Here is a 10,599-nt window from a genome sequence, read left to right as displayed (position 1 = left end):
TTTTTTAATGCTACTCGATAGAAAAACTTGTTAGAATCCTAAAATGTTTAATGTTAATTATGCAATTTATTCCTGAATACACTCTCATAGTAAAATAGCCAAGGACTGCAGACAAAGCTAAATTCCTCCTTAACCACTTCCTACCAACCCCAACTTGTTCCCGGAGGTAAGCAGTGTGGCCATTTGGGTATGAATCTTTCCAAAGTCTTTTCTTTGCAGTTATAAACATGTATATGTTCCCAGACAAACAGCTAATGTCATTGTGATGTTTTGTTTTGTTTCTATCAGAAAAACCATTATAAATCTACAATTTGTTTTGTTCATTCAGAAACATATTCTGGAGATTTTTCCATGTTAGTACTTATAGATCCATCTCCATTTTAAACCTCTGCATAGTATTCAATAGAAGGGATATGCCATCCTTTAGGAAATCCTTGTCTTATTGATGGGCATATAGGTGGTTTTCCATTTTCACCAACACAAGTACCTTTGTTATAATACCTCCTTCAGGGCATGCATGAATATTCTGTAAACGAATTGTTGCGACTTTTATACATTAACAGATCCTGCCACCATCCCCTCCCGGTATGGCTGAACCAATTCACACACTCTCAGGAGTGTGTATCTAGTTCCCCACCCTAATGCTCACTATTAAACTCATAAAGATTTGCCCACGTGAAGGATGAAAATATTGTTGTTGTTTAACATGCATCTCCCTGACGACCACTTAGAGAGCATTTTTTCAGGTGTTTTTCTTCCCTCATCTGGGAGCTGCCTCTTCATACTTCTGCACATTTTAAAGTTTGGGTTGTCTTCTTTTGAGTCTGTAGGAGCAGAACTTCTTTTCCAAAAGAAATTGCAACAGCAAGTAGTAAAAGACAGTTTTCTTGATTGCAAAAAGCTATAAAAGCACCTGTTTGTGTAGAAATGGAGGAAAAAAAGCCTGCGGTGTATGTGCATGTTGTTTTCCATAGCGTGACTTTAACGCCCACACACGTTTAGTAAACGGAGTGAAGCCCCCAAAGAGTGCAACGGCAAAGATGAAAGACAGAAAAGTGAGGTAGCTCTGCCAGATGCTTAATAACAAGAAGGGCAATTTCCAGCCAACAGCTGCAGGCTGGCTTTCACAGTCTGCAGGAGCTTCGTTTGCAACCCCAGGACCAACTCTTTCCCGTAGAAATCTTTCCTATGGTGGGAGCTTGGGATTTGGGCTCCTGCTCATCTGTTGCCCACCTAAGGAAGTGATGTCAGTCTGTGGCCCTCGTCTGGGGTTATCTGAGGGGCTCATCGACGGTGGTAGTGACAGAGACGGAGGCACAACAAGGTGGTAGCAAGGAGTTGGCAGACCTGGGCTCACGACTCACTCTCAACCGCAGGGGAACTTATCTCCACAGGGCATCTTCCTGGGTGAAAGCTGAAACCTGTGGGCTTGAGAGAACAGGGCACTTACGGGGCACAGAGGGGCCGAGGAGGAAGGCGGCAGGGGATCCAGCCTCTCTGTGGTTGGTTCTGATGCGTCTGTGGAGGAGGTCATGGGACAAACAAGGATAAACTCCAAAGATGGGGTGTGGTGTGGGGCAAAGAGCTGGGTCTGTGTGACGTAAGCCCTTGAACCCTCTGTTTTTAAATATTGTTTAAAAAGATTCGATAGGAAAGGCTCCAGCCATTTTTAGAAAACAGGCTTGGAGTAAGCTGTGTTTCCATCCTTTGTGAAAGTGGCTAATAAGTCAAGGCTATCACTGAGGAGTTTTTGTTTGTTTGTTTGTTTGTTTTTGCGGTACGCGGGCCTCTCACTGTTGTGGCCTCTCCCGTTGCGGAGCACAGGCTCCGGACGCGCAGGCTCAGCAGCCATGGCTCACGGGCCCAAGCTGCTCCCCGGCATGTGGGATCTTCCCGGACCGGGGCACGAACCCATGTCCCCTGCATTGGCAGGCAGACTCTCAACCACTGCGCCACCAGGGAAGCCCCACTGAGGAGTTTTGAGTTGCCTTTCTTTTCTTCCTATAGCAACTTGCTCATAATAATCCCCTGTGTCTCCTCCCAAAGCTCCCTGTAACTGATATTTTACCAAGTCCCCTTTTCTCTGGAAGACCTCCCTACACCCACTTACTTTACTCCTTCCCCAGATTCAAAGAAAAACAAACCCTTCCAGCCTCTGAGCATTCCTCAAGCCGTTCATGCCTCCTAACTACCATGCCTTCTCTCCTACAATCTCCTCCCCACAGGCTTCCATGTAACCTATTGAAGTACTGCCCATGGCTCAAAGCTCAAATTGTAACACAACCTTCTGAAGACATTTAGCAGAGATGTCTTCCTCTGCTTACCTTTATCTCCCTTATTCCTCCATTACGCATGCGTGCGCCCACCCGCCCACAAACACATATACTTATCTCATGACATTTTCCTATTCTGTCTTATATTAATTACTTGGAATTTGCTTTCTCTTATGCCGCAGACAGTGACGTCATCCGTTCATGGATTCTACAAGTACTTGTAAGGGCTTCCCACGTGCCAGAGATTTTTCTACCCTTGTCTTTCCAGCTCCCTCTTTCTTGTTGTTCTCTCCTGTCCTCATTCTACAATGCATACTCCTTTCTGCTTCCTCCTCTCTCCCACATCCCTATTTTAAGAGGCAATTTTCTCTAAGGAACCAAAACTACTTCATGAAAATAACGGCCACTGAAAAAACCCTCAGGCTTTCAGTAGCCATTTGGGGGTAGAGGGAGGTGAAGGGATGAGCATTTTGATGCTGTTTATGCTACGCTGCTCTCCTGTGTGCCTGCTGTTAGGTCCTTTATTTAATGTATGTTTATCCAATAGGTCTGTCTGCAGGATATGGATGTTTTGCCTTGGGGATTGTATATTTTATAACTCCATCTTAGGGGAAGCTCCTTCCCGTGTCTTGGAATGGCTCTTCCTTTTCATACTTCAGTATAAACGTCACCTCCTCAGAGAAGCCTTCCCTGTTCGCCCATTGGAAGTAGCCCTATCCTCTCCCTTTCCCATGACCCAGCCACCCTTTATCACATCACCTTGTGTGGGAGATTAATTTCATTGAAGTTCCTAATTAATGGTCTCCCTCCTTCCGTATCCTTTGAGATGGAGTTTGCGGTTCTTCCCATCAAGAGGTGGATATCTCCCCACCCCCCGAATCTAGGCTGACCTTGTGCCTTGCTTTAACCAACAGATGTGACAGAAGTGATGGTGTGCCAGCTCTGAGCCCAGACCTTGAGAGGCCTTGTGTACTTCCGCTCACGAGCATTCTCTGTCTCCCGCCACCCCTCGGAATCTTATCATCAGCACATACACAAACCCAGGTGACCCAGGTGGAGGATGGGAGACCACACAGTTGAGAGTTATGGCCATCCTAGACAGACAGCCCTCATCAACTTGTTAGCTGACCACAGCTGCATGAGCAGGCCCACCTAAAGTTAGCTGATGTTGCCCGAGACAAGAACTGGCCAGCTGAGCCCAGCTTAAATTGCAACTTACAGAATCATGAATTAAGTAACAATCATTGTTTTAAGCCACTAAATTACACAGTGGCTCCTTATGCAGCAATAGCTAACTGATATACCTTGCTTATTTCCTTTAGAGCCCTTCTTGGGAAATTCAGTTAGCTGCTCAAAGACTCTCCTTCCTTATATTTAAAAAGGATACACTCGATATCTTATATACTTATTAAGGGATTACATAAGGTGATGTTTGTAAAGCTCTTGGCACAAACTGAGGTTTCAGGACATTTATTTATTTCCTCTTTCTCTGGAGAAGAGTGGGGATCTCAGTCAAGAGGATGCCTGAGCCATTCTCCCCCAGTAACAGGAGAGAAAACCCCAAGAAAGCCCTCAGAGGCTTCAGAACCATTAAGAAGAGAAGTCATTAGGAAGGGGACCCAGGGTGAGATAGCAAAGCAAACCTGTTAATTCAGTTGAATTTGAATGATGTTCCTGCATTGTTATTTACCAGATTTCTCTGTAGTGTTTAGAAATGAAGTCTTTTTATCAAAAAAAGGACCAGTATTTTTGCTTTGGCACCTCCCGAATGTCAATCTCTCAGATAGCAACACTGATAGCAACCGTAAGGAATAGGTATTAATGTCCTTTTCTACAAAAGAGGAAACTAAAGCTTTGAGACAAAGGCCACCCTGTAAGTAAGTGTAGAACTGGACAGACCTCAGACATGGCCATAACATCAGGATGACCCCCTTCAATAGAAAGTACTGCTCACTGAGCATGTGCTAAGGGCCAGGCCCTTCTTGGCTCCTTTCTTATAGTAGCTTTTTAACCCTCATAGCAGTCAGGGTTGGGGTGGGGGGGCACTGTCACCATGTTTTAGAGATAAGGGAAGTCTCTTGCCCTGAGTCACAGAGTCATGGCCGGTCATCCCAATCCTGTTCTGCTGAGAGAACTTTCACTCTCTTCCTTGACCATTCCCAGGGATGGAGGAAAATTCAATAAATTAGTTGATAGTTGCCTTAAAACAGAAAGAGAGGTACTTCCCTGGTGGCACAGTGGTTAAGAATCTGCCTGCCAATGCAGGGGACACGGGTTCGAGCCCTGGTCTGGGAAGATCCCACATGCCGCGGAGCAACTAAGCACGTGCACCACAACTACTGAGCCTGCGCTCTAGAGCCCGCAAGCCACAACTACTGAGCTGGCGTGCCACAACTACTGAAGCCCGCACGTCTAGAGCCCATGCTCCACAACAAAAGAAGCCACTGCGATGAGAAGGCTGTGCACCACAATGAAGAGTAGCCTCCTCTTGCCGCAACTAGAGAAAGCCCGTGCGCAGCAACAAAGACCCAACACAGCCATAAATAAATATTTTTAAAAATAATAAAAAAAAAACCAGAAAGAGAAATGAGCTAAATCTTTGAGATTTAGCAACAACAGAAAGGAAGGGCGGGTCATTGAGTGGAAGTGGAACCATCCCCCAGCCTCTCAGCAGAACCCCCTGCATGCAAGACAGTGGAGGTAGAAGCCAAGACAGCAGCTCTCTCCCTCTTGTGTAATCTCGAATATTGGGGGAAAGGTCTCATCAACACAAGCGGGAGGGAAAAGAATGGGGGTCCCAGCTCCTATAGCCTGAGATGTGTCGAATAAAATATTTGACACTACTAAAAAACAAATTCCAAGTTTAAAAGATAGCAAGCAGATGTCTTTCCTGCAGAATGTCTCAGAACCTTAGATGTGCTGCTTTGCCTGTTTTGCAAATAATTTTACCTTTTGCTGAATACTTACCCACATCTCTGGGCCACAAGACTCAAGTCTGGGAAAGCTGCTCTACATTGTTTTGGGGGCATATTTTTTTTTTCCCAAATGTGGCTAATATTGAAAAGTGGGCTGTTATTTCTCAGATGGAAACCTGTGAGCAACCTGAAGCCTGTGATGGGGTCTTAATTCATGTTTCTCCACGTCCAGCAGGTAGAAATTCAGTAAGCACCTGTGCGTTCAGCGTGTGTGTGACTTTACAGAGGAAGCATCAGACTGGAGGCCTCAGGTTAACTGCCCCCCATGAAGAAGCTCTTCCCTGGGTCTCCATGAGAGAGACCTGACCTTTGATGAGGTTGTTTTGATGTGGCCATTTTGAAACTTTGACACAGCTACTTTAATGCTGTGGAAATTTTCTGACTTTTTAAAAACACCAGCTTCAAGCTTTTGAAAAAATGACCAAGTCTCAGGGCAGTGCGGGGTCAGGGACAGGGTGAGAGTCAACATCATAAAGAAAACTGGGGGTAGGATGAGGCTGGGGAATAGGGGTCTATTTTTTATTTACACTTCTTATAGGAAGAGAAGAATTAAAAGTTTAATGGACTGATTTTTAGGGTCCCAAAAAGCCTCCAAATTTAAAAAGGCTTTTAGTAATCAAGATAGTGTGGTATTGGTGAAAAAAGAGACAAATAGATCAAAGGAACAGAATAGAGAGCTCAGAAATAGACCCCCATGAATAGTCAACTGATCTTTGAGAAAGGAGCAAAGGAAATACAATGGAGCAAAGATAGTCTTTTTAACACATGGTGCCAGAACAATAGGACATCCATGTGCAAAAAAATGAATCTAGACATAGACCTTACACCCTTCACAAAAATTAACTCAAAATGGATCTTAGATCTAAATGTAAAATGCAAAGCTCCCAGAAGACAACACTAGAAAATCTAGATGACCTTGGGTAGGTGATGACTTTTTTTTTTTTTTTTTTTTTGTGCAGTACACGGGCCTCTCACTGTTGTGGCCTCTCCCGTTGCGGAGCACAGGCTCCGGACGCGCAGGCTCAGTGGCCATGGCTCACGGGCCCAGCCGCTCCGCGGCATGTGGGATCCTCTCAGACCGGGGCACGAACCCGTGTCCCCTGCATCGGCAGGCGGACTCTCAACCACCACGCCACCAGGGAAGCCCGGTAGGTGATGACTTTTTAGATATAACACGAAAGGCACAATCCATGAAAGAAAGAACTGAAAAGCTAGACTTCATTAAAACTAAAAACTGCTCTGCAAAAGACAATGTCAAGAGAATGAGAAGACAAGCCACAGGCTGGGAGAACATATTTGCAGAAGACACACCTGGTAAAGGACTGTTATCCAAAATATACAAAGAATCTCTAAAACTCACCAGTTTAAAAACAAACAAACAAAAAACCTGATTAAAAAATGGGCCAAGGGGCCTCCCTGGTGGCGCAGTGGTTGAGAGTCCGCCTGCCGATGCAGGGGATACGGGTTCGTGCCCCGGTCTGGGAGGATCCCATATGCCGCGGAGCGGCTGGGCCCGTGAGCCATGGCTGCTGAGCCTGCGCATCCGGAGCCTGTGCTCCGCAACGGGAGAGGCCACAACAGTGAGAGGCCCGCATACCACAAAAAAAAAAAAAAAAAAAAAAAAAAAAAAAAATGGGCCAAGGGGGCTTCCCTGGTGGCGCAGTGGTTGAGAGTCCGCCTGCCGATGCAGGGGACACGGGTTCGTGCCCCGGTCTGGGAAGATCCCACATGCCGCGGAGCGGCTGGGCCCGTGAGCCATGGCCACTGAGCCTGTGCTCCGGAGCCTGTGCTCCGCAAGGGGAGAGGCCACAACAGTGAGAGGCCCGCCTACCGCAAAAAAAAAAAAAAAAAAAAAAATGGGCCAAGGGCCTTATCAGACACCTCACCCAAAAGATATAAAGATGGAAAATAATCATATGAACAGATGCTCTTTATCATATGTCATCAGGGAAATGCAAATTATAAAAACCATAAGATACCACCACATACCTATGAGAATGGCCAAAATCCGGAACACTGACAAAACAACAAAGGCTGGCAAGGACGTGGAGCAGGAGAAGCTCTCACGCATCGCTGGTGGGAATGCAAAATGGTACAGCCCGGGGCTTCCCTGGTGGCGCAGTGGTTGAGAGTCCACCTGCCGATGCAGGGGACACGGGTTCATGCCCCGGAGTGGCTGGGCCTGTGAGCCATGGCCGCTGAGCCTGCGCGTCTGGAGACTGTGCTCCGCAATGGGAGAGGCCACAACAGTGAGAGGCTCGCGTACCACAAAAAAAAAAAAAAGGTACAGCCACTTTGGAAGACAGTTTGGAAGCTTCTCACAAAACCACACATACTCTTTTTCCCATACAAACCAGCAATCTAGCTCCTTGGTATTTACCCAAAGGAGTTCAAAACTTATGTCCACACAAAAACCTACACATGGGTGTTTATAATTGCCGAAACTTGAAAGCAACCAAGATGGCCTTCAGTAGGTGAATGACAAGGAATATTACTCAGTGCTAAAAAAAAGAAGTTATCAAGCCATGAAAAGACGTGAAGGAAACTTAAATGAATATTACAAAGCAAAAGAAGCCCATCTGAAAAGGGTACACCTTGTATGAGTCCAACTATATGACATTCTGGCAAGGCAAAATTATGGAGACAGTAAAAAGATCGCTGGTTGCCAGAGGTTAGGGGGAGGGAGGGATGAACAGGTGGAACACAGAGGGTTTTTAGGGCAGCAGAACTGTTCTGTATGATACTATAATGGTGGATACATGCCATTACACATTTGTCAAAACCCAGAGAATGTACACCACCACGAGTGAACCCTCAGGTAAACTACAGACTTTGGGTGATAATGATATGTTGACATAGGTTCATCAGTTGTAATAAATATACCATTCTGGTGCAAGACATACGTGGTGAAGCAACAGGGGGATATGTGCGAATTCTCTGTACCTTCCACTCAATTTTGCCGTGAACCTAAAACTGCTCTAAAAAAGAATGTCTATTTGTTTTTTAAAAAGGCCGTCTGGAACCTTGCTGCATAATTGTCATCATCACTGCAAAAGTTCCCTGGCGGTTCCTCCATCTGGGCTGTCGGGAGGGAGGGAGGGACATAAGTGCCCTGAATTTGCCCTGATGCCTCCCTAGAGGCGGAAGTGGGAGGATGGACAGTGGCCCAGCTAAGGGGAAGCTAGAATCCAGTGAGCTGATTCTGGCCGGCGGGAGTTCACACTGAGACAGCCTGCAGAGAAACCATGAGGTTTTGCTGTTTTTCCCTGAAGTTTCCCACACAGCAGCCAGTGATCTCTTAGGAATGGAAATCGATTGTGTCATTGCCTACATAGATCCCTTCGGTGGCTTCCATCACACCTGGCATCAGATCAACACTACGGACCCGGGCCTCAAGTCCCCATACCACTGGACCCCTCCCATTTCTCCGGCCGCCTCACATCTCTCCGTCCCCCAGCATATTGGTCTTCTCATCCTTGGACACACCAAGCTCCTCCTGCCACCTACCTGTTCCCTCTGCTGGGAATGGTTACCCCAGTCTTCACCTTAGGGGAACTTATAATCCAGGTCCTAAGTGTCACTTCAGCGAGCCCTTCCTAACCAGCCGGTGTGAGCAGCCCTCAGTCACTCCACCAACTCTCTGCTTTAATTCTGTCATTTAACTTGATATTTTTTGGCTTGTTTACTGCTCCATCCCTAGCTTTTAGATCAGTGCTGGCACAGAGCAGGAACTTGGTAAACAGATGTTGAATGAAGGACTCACATGAGATCTTCCAGTCAGATAAAGCATGCCAGGGCAGAAGGGCTGGTTTTTATCATAAATACATGGTGCAAATAAAATCAGAAATCCTGCAACTGGTCTCATGATTCACATGCTGTGAGCACAAAACCTCAGGAGGTGTGGATGACGTTTATTTCCTTTATAAATAGCGCATGTTCTACAAGAACTTGGCAGCCACACAGTGACCTCCTCTCTGGCCTCCAGATACCTTCACTTCAGTACGTTAACCGTAGCACACCCAATGCTAAATGCTAAATGTACCACTGTCTTATAAAACCAACACCTCCCCTCGCCTGCCCTCTCTATTAAAGGCACCCAAGTCTTTCCAGAGCCTCTGAACCATCTTGCTTCCCCCTCCTGCAACATCCCATCGTTTGCCAGCTCCTGTGGGTCACATGGCCATGTCTCTCCCATTCCTTTCATTCCTACTGCTGTGCATGCTGTGGACCACTCTTTCCCCCAGCTCTCTGCCTCTGACAACTGTCTCCTGAGTTGCTTCCCAACCTTCGGTGGCTATTCATGGGAACTGATATTAGCAAAAACGACTACTTTTTCCTCCTTCTTGTCCTTTAATGGTTTTAATTGCTAACCACAACACATGAAGAATTTAAAGAATCTACAGGTGTCCTGGAAAAGTCTGCACTGACTTTAAGCCTCCTGGGGAGGGACAGGCTCCCCTTCAAGCCCCTCTGCCCTCGGGGAGAGGAGAGGGGTCCCGCCCTGTATTGTAGAGTCAGCCATCCTAAATCTCTTGCTAAGGCAGAGATTATTAGCTGCTGAAATGTAGGTCAGTCTAGACCTACACTGTGCACTATCGTGGCCACTAGCTGTAGGTACTATTTACATCTAAATTCAAGCCAATTGCAATTAAATAAAATTTAGAAAAATCAGCTTCTCAGTCACACCAACCACAGCTTAAGTGCTCATTAGCTACATGTGGCTGGCAGCTGGGCAATGAACAGTGCAGATACCGGACATTTCCACCACCTTGTAGAAAGCTCTAACGGATGGCATTGCTCTAGATTCCCAGGACTTAGGTGAGGTTTGTTTTTTTCATTAATGTAGTCAAAAGATGATTAATAAGCTCCTGGAACGTGCTGCTGAGCTGCAACTACGCCAAGACCTCATGGTCCCTGTCCTCACGGAGTTAGTGGGGGAAGTCCTTATGAATTTAACTCCTCGGAAGTTTGCCCCTGGAACGCCCTGTACCTGCACTGGTCAGACCCTCACTGCTAAACGACTGTTAACCCCTTCAAGACACTCTGGACTTCCCAAGGTAAGATAAGGCCGTAATCAACGAAGAGTGGAAATCTAGCATCGTCTGTTTCCAAAGACCACACGGTGCTTTTGGATCTGACTTTCTTAATATGTACCAAAGGTTCAGGAAGAAGAACAAGATTACAAATTGAGACTTAGATATGGAGAATCTGGAAAGCAGAGGACTGAAGCAAAACTCATTTATTCTCTGCCAGAGATCATGTCAGACACTTGTAATGTGAGGACGAACACGGGAGAACCCAGACATGGCTCTCCCACTGGCCCCTGCGACAAAGTCAACTTGGGCCTTTCC

Source organism: Hyperoodon ampullatus (assembly GCF_949752795.1).
Source record: "Hyperoodon ampullatus genome assembly, chromosome: 10".
Classification (NCBI taxonomy): Eukaryota; Metazoa; Chordata; class Mammalia; order Artiodactyla; family Ziphiidae; genus Hyperoodon; species Hyperoodon ampullatus.
Note: the sequence above shows the minus strand (reverse complement) of the source record.